Below are 8,205 nucleotides of genomic sequence, written 5' to 3' on the forward strand. Positions count from 1 at the left end.
ACTCTACCACAGCTAGAACAAGTCGGCAACAGAGAAAGAGAGGCGACACTAAGACCAACCGCGGGCAGGCATCCAATAGATGAAGAGCGATGCTTTACGACCAGTAGAAACATCAACACCAAGGTTTCTCTCAAGTCTAAAGATCTGGCTGTAGTGGATGACGAGCTTCGTGGACATTTTTCCGGAGAATCCGACCTCTGGGCTATCAATTATTGTGTGTATAATGCAGCGAGAGCTTTGGCCGATGCGAACCGTAAAACAAAACCTACGATTGATCATAAGACCAAAAGACGAATGCATCAACTCGCCATAAAGATAGGCTGGGCAAGACAGTACGTGTCCCGCATTCAGTGTGTGATTGACTACATCACATCTGGCAGGAATTTTTACCGCCAAGGTTCGAAAGTTCGCGCGCGAACTCCCGACCCGTTATCACACACTTAACAAGTCAAAGCTGCTGACCATCAGGCAGCATATTGTTGAGAGAATACGGATACTATCTGACGCTAAGAGAAGTCTAGAGCGGAGGGAGAGGTGGGTCAGAGAAAATCAACAGTTTCTCTTTGACTTATCTCGACTCTTCCAATACCCTCCAGTTTCTGTCTGTCGAACACCCATCCAAACCAGAGGAGGTCGAAATGTTTTGGAGAGAAGTCTACGAAGTTCAGTATAGCCTGGACGAAGACTCAGAAAATATAAATAGCTTCAAGGAGTTATGTGCTGCCCGTATTTTCACCGCATATTTGAAGTCGGAAGAGCCGATTCCAGAGTGGTTGGTGGTAGGGCGCATAATCCTCCTGCCGAAAATAGGCAACTTAGCTGACCCGAAGAATTACAGGCCAATAACTTGTCTGAACACACTTTATAAGATATTCACAGCTATCCTGAATGATAGGACTGTTCGGGCAATTGAACCTGTGTGGCAAGAAATGTATGAACAACGAGGCTCAAAGAAAGGCGTAGCCGGATGTCGGGAGAACCTGCTCATCGATAGATGTGTCTGCAAAGATGCAGCATTCTACCAGCGTGACCTATTGATGGCCTGGAATGATTATTGAAAACCTTTCGAGTGAACACCCCCTAAGACTTATCATCTGTCTTTCGGAAATCTTAAAGGTTCATCCGCAAATAGTTGGGTGCATAGAGAGATTCATGCCGCTTTGGAAAACCAGATTTACTATCTCATCTGGAAAAAATCGTGTGACAACTAACAAGGTCACCTTTCAGTGAAGTGTCTTTCAGGGCGACACCATGAGCCCACTCCTCTTCTGCCTTACATTATTGCCACTATCTCTAGCACTTCGCCATTCCGACGGGTACTTGTGCGGCAAAGCTGCAGGTCGAAAGTACAAGGTCACTCATGTATTTTACATGGACGATCTTAAGATCTATGCTAAAAACAGAGAGCAACTGCATCTAGCTCTGGGGATTGTCGAACGATATACTAAGGAAATTGGAATTGAATTTGGGTTAGACAAATGAGCCAAGGTTTCTTTGAAGCGAGGAAAACTTAATGGCATCCCTGAAGATCCTGAGTAGTTTCATCGACGAAGAACGAGCTCAGATCCCTTGATATCGGGACAAGAAAGGTTATGCACATGAACAAAAGCATGCATCTAAAGTCTTCCGTTCCGCGACTGTACATCTCACGCCGTCAAGGGGGTCGCGGAGTATTGAGTCTTGAATGTCTTCACGACAGGATTATTCTGGGTACAGCACACAGAGTTGCAAATGGAAGAAACCCTCTTCTTAAAATGGTCAGGAATCACGAAGAAGTGGGCCAAGGAGCGTTTCTGTACAAAGCAGCGAAGGAGGCTGCTGAAATACTCGGACTTGACTTCAGTATTAGGGGTGAGCAAAATGCATCTATTCTTATCTATCTCGAGTACTCACTCCTGAAAGCCCAGATTCAGAAAGATTCAGAAAGTTTGGCACGGAGGGTATTCATTTTGGCATGTTAAGACAGTGTCATTTCCACTTTAACATACCGTCGCCAAATTTTGAGCCAAGAAATTCCAGATGATAGCTGCAGGGCGTACCATGCACACCCCGAGCATTTAGCTCACATACTATCTAGTTGTCCAACTCACGCGGGAACGACCTACATTCCAGGCACAATGCGGCACTAAGAGTGCTTTATTGCCATCTCTGTCACTCTCAAGGCATTAACCTTAATATCGCTCCTCTAAATACTCCTAGGGAAATTGAGTCAATTGTTGAGAATGGGAAGTGCCGCATATACTGGAACTTTATATTTTCGACAATTGTTTCTGTTGCTCACTCGAGGCCTGACATGGTTCTTCTTGACTTCGAGATCATCGGCGCTCTTGGAGGTGCCAAGCTTTCACTGGCTAATGGCCTAAAAAGCATCCCTGCGTGTCAACAATATGCTAAAACAGTTGCGGGAAAAATGCAGAAGGCGGTTGTCCTTGGGTCGCTCCGTGTTCTTAGGGTGCACGAGGCTTTTGCTGGATCGTCGAATTGATTTCTTTACAGACTGTAACCACCTATCTCACGGTCGTGAGTTTACGATTATGTTCATCAAAAATTCTCATCTGTTTAAATGGATTTATTTAACTAAAATTAAATGTAGGTTCTAAGAAAATAATTATTTGCAACTGTTATATAAGAGCAGATTTTAATATCATTGATAATTCAATATACGCATTATTATTAAATTAGACTTCATCACTAAATGTTGATTTAAGGCTTAAATTAAGTCAATATTATTTCAGGATGATAATTTATTAAGCTCAGATCAGAAAGCAGCACCGAGAGTGGAGATACACTTAGTACACAAAATCAAGGCATTGCCTACATTTGCTTTTATTTTTGGTGTTGTTTGGAAGCCGATGTGCTACTTCACATCTAAATTTAATATTTTCAGTACCTACTTAACTACATCATTATCGTATCATCCTCTTCTTCTAATTGCAACTAAAAGCAAAATCAACCTATCTAATGGTGGCGCATTCTATCATAATCTTTTTTAACCCAGGTTCCCGTTTTAGTGAAGCAAAGTTGTGTTTACTAAGTTGGAATATTTGAATCAACTATATATCCATTATTATCATTCATCATACCTTATTTCAAGTAAGTAAATTCTAACAAGAGCTTTCAAATTATATGTTGTTCATCTCAAATAGTTTATTTGACATCCTTTCTATATCAATATAAAATTCTAAAACTGTCACAGTGATCCACTGTTTGTGAAAGTATCTCTTAAGAATCTGTTGATATTTTTCAAGATTCATGCAAAATTTGTATATAGGTCAATTCATTTTCTGAGGTATGCTGTGAGACTTGTAACTAGTTTCGAGTCACTCAATCGCAACCCCTTCTCCAATATTGCACATTTTAGAAGCTTCCTTTTCAATTAAAATATTTTTTTAAACACATACTTCTCTCTATCTTTCTCTCGCCATCTCTCTTTCTCTTTACCCTACACATGCTACTTATATTTTTACTGTATTTATCCATTAAAAAATACCTCCCTCTTTTTTCGCAATGTTCTAGAAGGTTCCAAAATTATACAAAAAAAAAGTTTGACCTCTGAATTAAATTAGTTAGCTAGAAAGCAAGATACCTTCCTCGATTTCTATAAACTATATTATTTTTTGTATTTTTAATTTCTATTTTATTAAATGTTGATTTAAGTGTTCCAGAAAATAGGTACTCCATAATGTGAAACACGGTTTCAACGTTTCTGAGTCAACTCTAATATTTATGTAGCTAATTTATTTGATGAATTCTAGCAACAGCTTTCAAATTATATGTTCATCTCAAATAGTTTATTTAAAACCCTAGCTATATCAATATAAAATTCTAAATCTGTTACATTGATCCACTGTATGTAAGACGACCTCTTAAAAATCTGCACGTATTTTTCGAATCGCTCAATCGCAAAGCCTTATGCAATCTTAGAAATTTTACGAAATTATTTTTCAATTAAAACAGTTTTTCAATAAATAGTTATTGGAAATATCAAAGGAAATGACGTCAGATGAGTGACGAATACTTATGGAATGTATAAGCAATGAATTTGTGAACTTCCTGTCGGTAAATACCACAGGAGAAACTTTAAGGAATTTATTATTTAAAATATCAAAGAAATTATGTAGGACATAGTTGTGGAATGTATAAACAATCCATTTGTTCTTGCTTACCTTCTGGAATAGAAGGAGCAGCAGTGGATGACGTACACGTTCCAGTTCTTTCGGGATTACTTGCTTCAAGGAATCATGATCGTAGCTTCTAGAGCCTACAACTTCTCTCATAATAATATAATAAATAAATTATATTACTTTGGTTTTTAAAACATAATAAAAATTGATCATGATATAATAGTTCTTCTACTTATCAACCTTACAATACAGAGACCTGTGTCGTACAAACATCAAATAACCACTGGTATTAGACCTCTAAAATAATATTCTATATTACTTTGAGACGAACAAAACTCCAAATCCGGGGATAGATGATGACACATATTTTTAGTGTACAAGAGAGATTTCACAGAATCGATAAGTGGGGGTAAATATTTTTGAGGGTACACGTACAAATTTCTTAAGATGATTGACCTAGGAAGCTTCTAGAAGGAATTTTAGGGTTATTTGTTTTAGCGCGCAAGAGGTTTTTTTAAAATTCATCAACGTATGGTGTGAAATGAGTCTTTCAAGATGATAAGGTGACATATGATTTATGGTATTTCCGAGAAGCTTCGAATACGCTAAACCTCACTTTATACTGTGACGTCAGACATCATATCATGTTCCATATGTTTAAGTGAAAAATTTCCATTCCCGGATTTCAGTAATGATTTTCAATATCGATAGTGAGAATCGGATACAACACTGTGATTTGTAAGTCAGCACAAGGAGCGAAACCCATCTCATAGCCTTCTGCGCTCTAGCCGCAAGTTTGCTAATCGTACGGATAAATTGGTCCAGAACTACACCTACCTACCTACTAAGTTTTCTTATTTTCGTTTTCAAATCCTTCGGAAAAATATATATTGAGTCAGTGCCGCAATTATAAAAAAAATTAAAAGTCGGATTTAATCAACACCCTTAAATGAATTTATTCCCTTATTTCTCTTTACATTTTCATCATTCATGGTTGAAAAAGTGTTATAGAATCTTCCGAAATTTCACACCTTAGTTTTTCAATGAATCTCCACGTTTTGAGACCCCCTAAAGCCAAAAAACATGTTTTGGCGATGACGGTCTGTCTGCCAGTCTGTATGTCCGTAAACACGATAACCTTTGAAAAGATGAACGTATCAAATCGTGTCTAGGCCCAGTATTTTGAAGTTTTAAAAGAAGTAGCGAGTTCGTCAATCAACATTCTTGACCGACGGTTACGGATTTATCCATCTAAAATTCTATGCAAAATTCGAATATTAAGCCAAACGACGACAGACATGCAAGCCATTTTTAGGGAGTAATTGTAGCTTTTTGAAAGACCTAAAATTTTTTCCTCAACCATTTTTGTATAAGACTGAATTTTTGGAATATTTTGGAATATTATATATTCTGTTTCACTCATTTCACGTGGGTTTTAATGCTCTTTCTTTGCGCGTGGAGTTTTTTCAAAAAGTTGAAAATTGAAAAAGCATAGTTGTTTTCCAAAAAAATTTGAAATGCGATTTTCTCCGAAAGGCCATCGTTTTTTTGCTGGAAATGTTTTCAGAGATAGCTAATTACAAGACCTAAAAGTTACGCTATACGAGAATTTCTACTTCTAACTTATATAGGGGTAAAAAGATACAAATATTGTTTTCCATTTATTCGTGTTTTTTATGTGGAAAGCTTTACAATAATAATTTTTAACTTGATTATATTGTTTCTACATAAATAGTACTGAATAATTTCAATTTTATTTTCACAGGTTTTAAGGTTTCAAAATCTATTTTTTGCTCTTTATTTTGTATTTGGAGCTTTTTTAGTAGATTTTGTAGAAGTTTTCACAGTATATTTTGTAGTTTTTGCAGTAGATTTGTTACTTTTTTCCTTCTTTTTTCTGTTTCTTTAACTTCAACTAGTCTTACAAACATTACTTTTTTGAATTCCTGATAGTTCCTTTATTTTCTTCCAATCTAATAGCTTCCAATGGCTGCGCCATCGGAAATTTAAGTTTCATCAATTAAAATACAATTAGTTAACTTTTGCATACTTACAATTGTCGCTTATAACAGCAACACTTTTTTCTAAATCGGCTTGTTGGCAAGTAGCAGTAAATACTGAAATTAACTTATTGACCCAGTGATTGCTTTGCAAAATAAATTTTTATCACAAGATGGTGAGAATTAGATGCGGATATTTCTTTTTCAATTTTAATAGCATTTCTTTGAATGTCTTTTACGTAAATATGTGAATTTATTTTAAACGCCTACTTAGCAAATTCTAACATGAAATTCTTGATACTCGTTTTTTAAATCAATTCTCCATTACTCCATACAGAAAATGTAATTTCTTCTTCAGTACTTTCATCTGGTATGTTTAATAACTTTAAGGAAATACCTTTGATGCCAGGACACAACGTAGATTCTTGAACGTAGTCTCCTGATGTGAATTGAAAAAAATCGTTTTTTTTTCTTAACTTCATTTGTCACAAAACTCTGTGTAAATATTTCTACAAAGTTTCACCTCTGAATTCCAAGTATTTCAGAAGATATAGCTATAAACGCACATAATTAAAAAAAAAATTATTAACATTTTGAGTGAAAATTTCATTTTCAATTTCAAACGTGAAAAAAGAAATTTATTTTTGGTTTCCACTAGGTAATTTAGGTTCATATAAAGTAAACAAGCATAAAAGATAAAAAAATAAATATGCCCGCTTCGCAAGTTTGGGCGCGCCTAAGGCGCGAGACTGCTGATTCCTGCGCTTCACGCTCGATAATAGAGTTATCTCGCGCTTCGCGTTCGATAATGTATAAACCTCAAGCTACGCGCTCGGTCTTTGTATATTCCCCACACTTGTGCACAGACTTTTTAAAACTAAAGGTCAAAACATCGTCAACAGTAATTTGGTGATTGTGAATCCTCTTTTGTTAAAGCTCCTTCGGCTTTAACGAACACATTCTGATGATGTATCTCGTGCTTCGCACTCGAGTTTATTAAAATTTTTGTAAATGCTAGAACTCTGGTAATTTCGGCCAATCTAATCTGTCAATTCTTTCGAAAGTTATCATGCTAACAAAACTAAGAATCTACAGACACACAGACACATTCGTAAAAACCGATTTTTCAGATTCAGGGGATGTGTTCCACATGCACTAGAGGGATGAAACTTTTTAGTTGCACTTTAGGCATTAAATGCAGCGATAATCATTTAAAACATTTTGATTTTTCGAAATTGTGTATTTTTAAGGAATTTTATAGTGTGCAGGGGTTGATTTGGGGTGTGTTCCACATGCACTAGAGGGATGAAACTTTTTAGTTGCACTTTAGGCAATAAATGCAGCGATAATCATTTAAAACATTTTGACTTTTCGAAATTGTGTATTTTTAACGAATTTTATAGTGTGCAGAGTTGATTTGGGGTGCGTTCCACATGCACTACAGGGATGAAAGATTTTGCTGGCATTTTTGGCACTAAATGCAGCAATAATCATTAAAAACATTTTGACTTTTCGAAATTGTGTATTTTTAACGAATTTTATTATACATAGGGGTTGATTTGGGGTGGGTTCAACATACGCTAGAGGGCTGAAACTTTAAGATGGGACTTTTGGCACATAATACTGTCATAAACGATGAAAACATTTTGACTTTTCAAATATTTTATTTTTCGTTTTTTGTAAACGTTGGAAACTTCAGACTCATCCGTTAGAGCCTCGGCTAGTGACCATCAGGGTGCGGCTGATGCCGATGGAATTGATAGTAGAGTCGTTTTTTTTGTACTGGATAAGATTTAGTTGAAATATATATTTTTTTACATTTTATATTACTTATCTTTGTACTTTGACATCGTTTTCTTTCGACTCTTGCATTTCTAAAATGCTAAAATTATAAGAATAGGATATCTCAGAAACTAATTTATTTCTATTTTCCATAGCGGCCGCCCCATAGGTTCCCATTCCCCAAAAGAGAACGTGTTTTCAATATACGAGGGTGGATTGATAAGTTTCCGGCCTGACCAAGAGATGGCGCCACTAGGCCTACCTTGAGGTGGCGTTCTATAGTACCATCCTTAGATAGC

General features: G+C 36.3%; 1 protein-coding gene and 1 long non-coding RNA gene across 6 annotated transcripts in view; both read right to left on the reverse strand.

The window, feature by feature from the left end:
• Nucleotides 1–5,713, reverse strand: part of LOC117179772 — an 11,661-nt gene extending 5,948 nt beyond the window's left edge. Inside the window, exon 1 of the long non-coding RNA XR_004467955.1 lies at nucleotides 4,167–5,713. This is a non-coding gene — a long non-coding RNA (uncharacterized LOC117179772). The remainder of the gene's footprint in view (nucleotides 1–4,166) is intronic.
• Nucleotides 1–8,205, reverse strand: part of LOC117179771 (NSFL1 cofactor p47-like) — a 201,987-nt gene that overhangs the window by 172,870 nt on the left and 20,912 nt on the right. The gene's annotated exons all lie outside the window — the stretch shown is intronic.

The sequence above is a fragment of the Belonocnema kinseyi genome, chromosome 9 (assembly GCF_010883055.1).
Source record: "Belonocnema kinseyi isolate 2016_QV_RU_SX_M_011 chromosome 9, B_treatae_v1, whole genome shotgun sequence".
NCBI classification, from domain to species: domain Eukaryota; kingdom Metazoa; phylum Arthropoda; class Insecta; order Hymenoptera; family Cynipidae; genus Belonocnema; species Belonocnema kinseyi.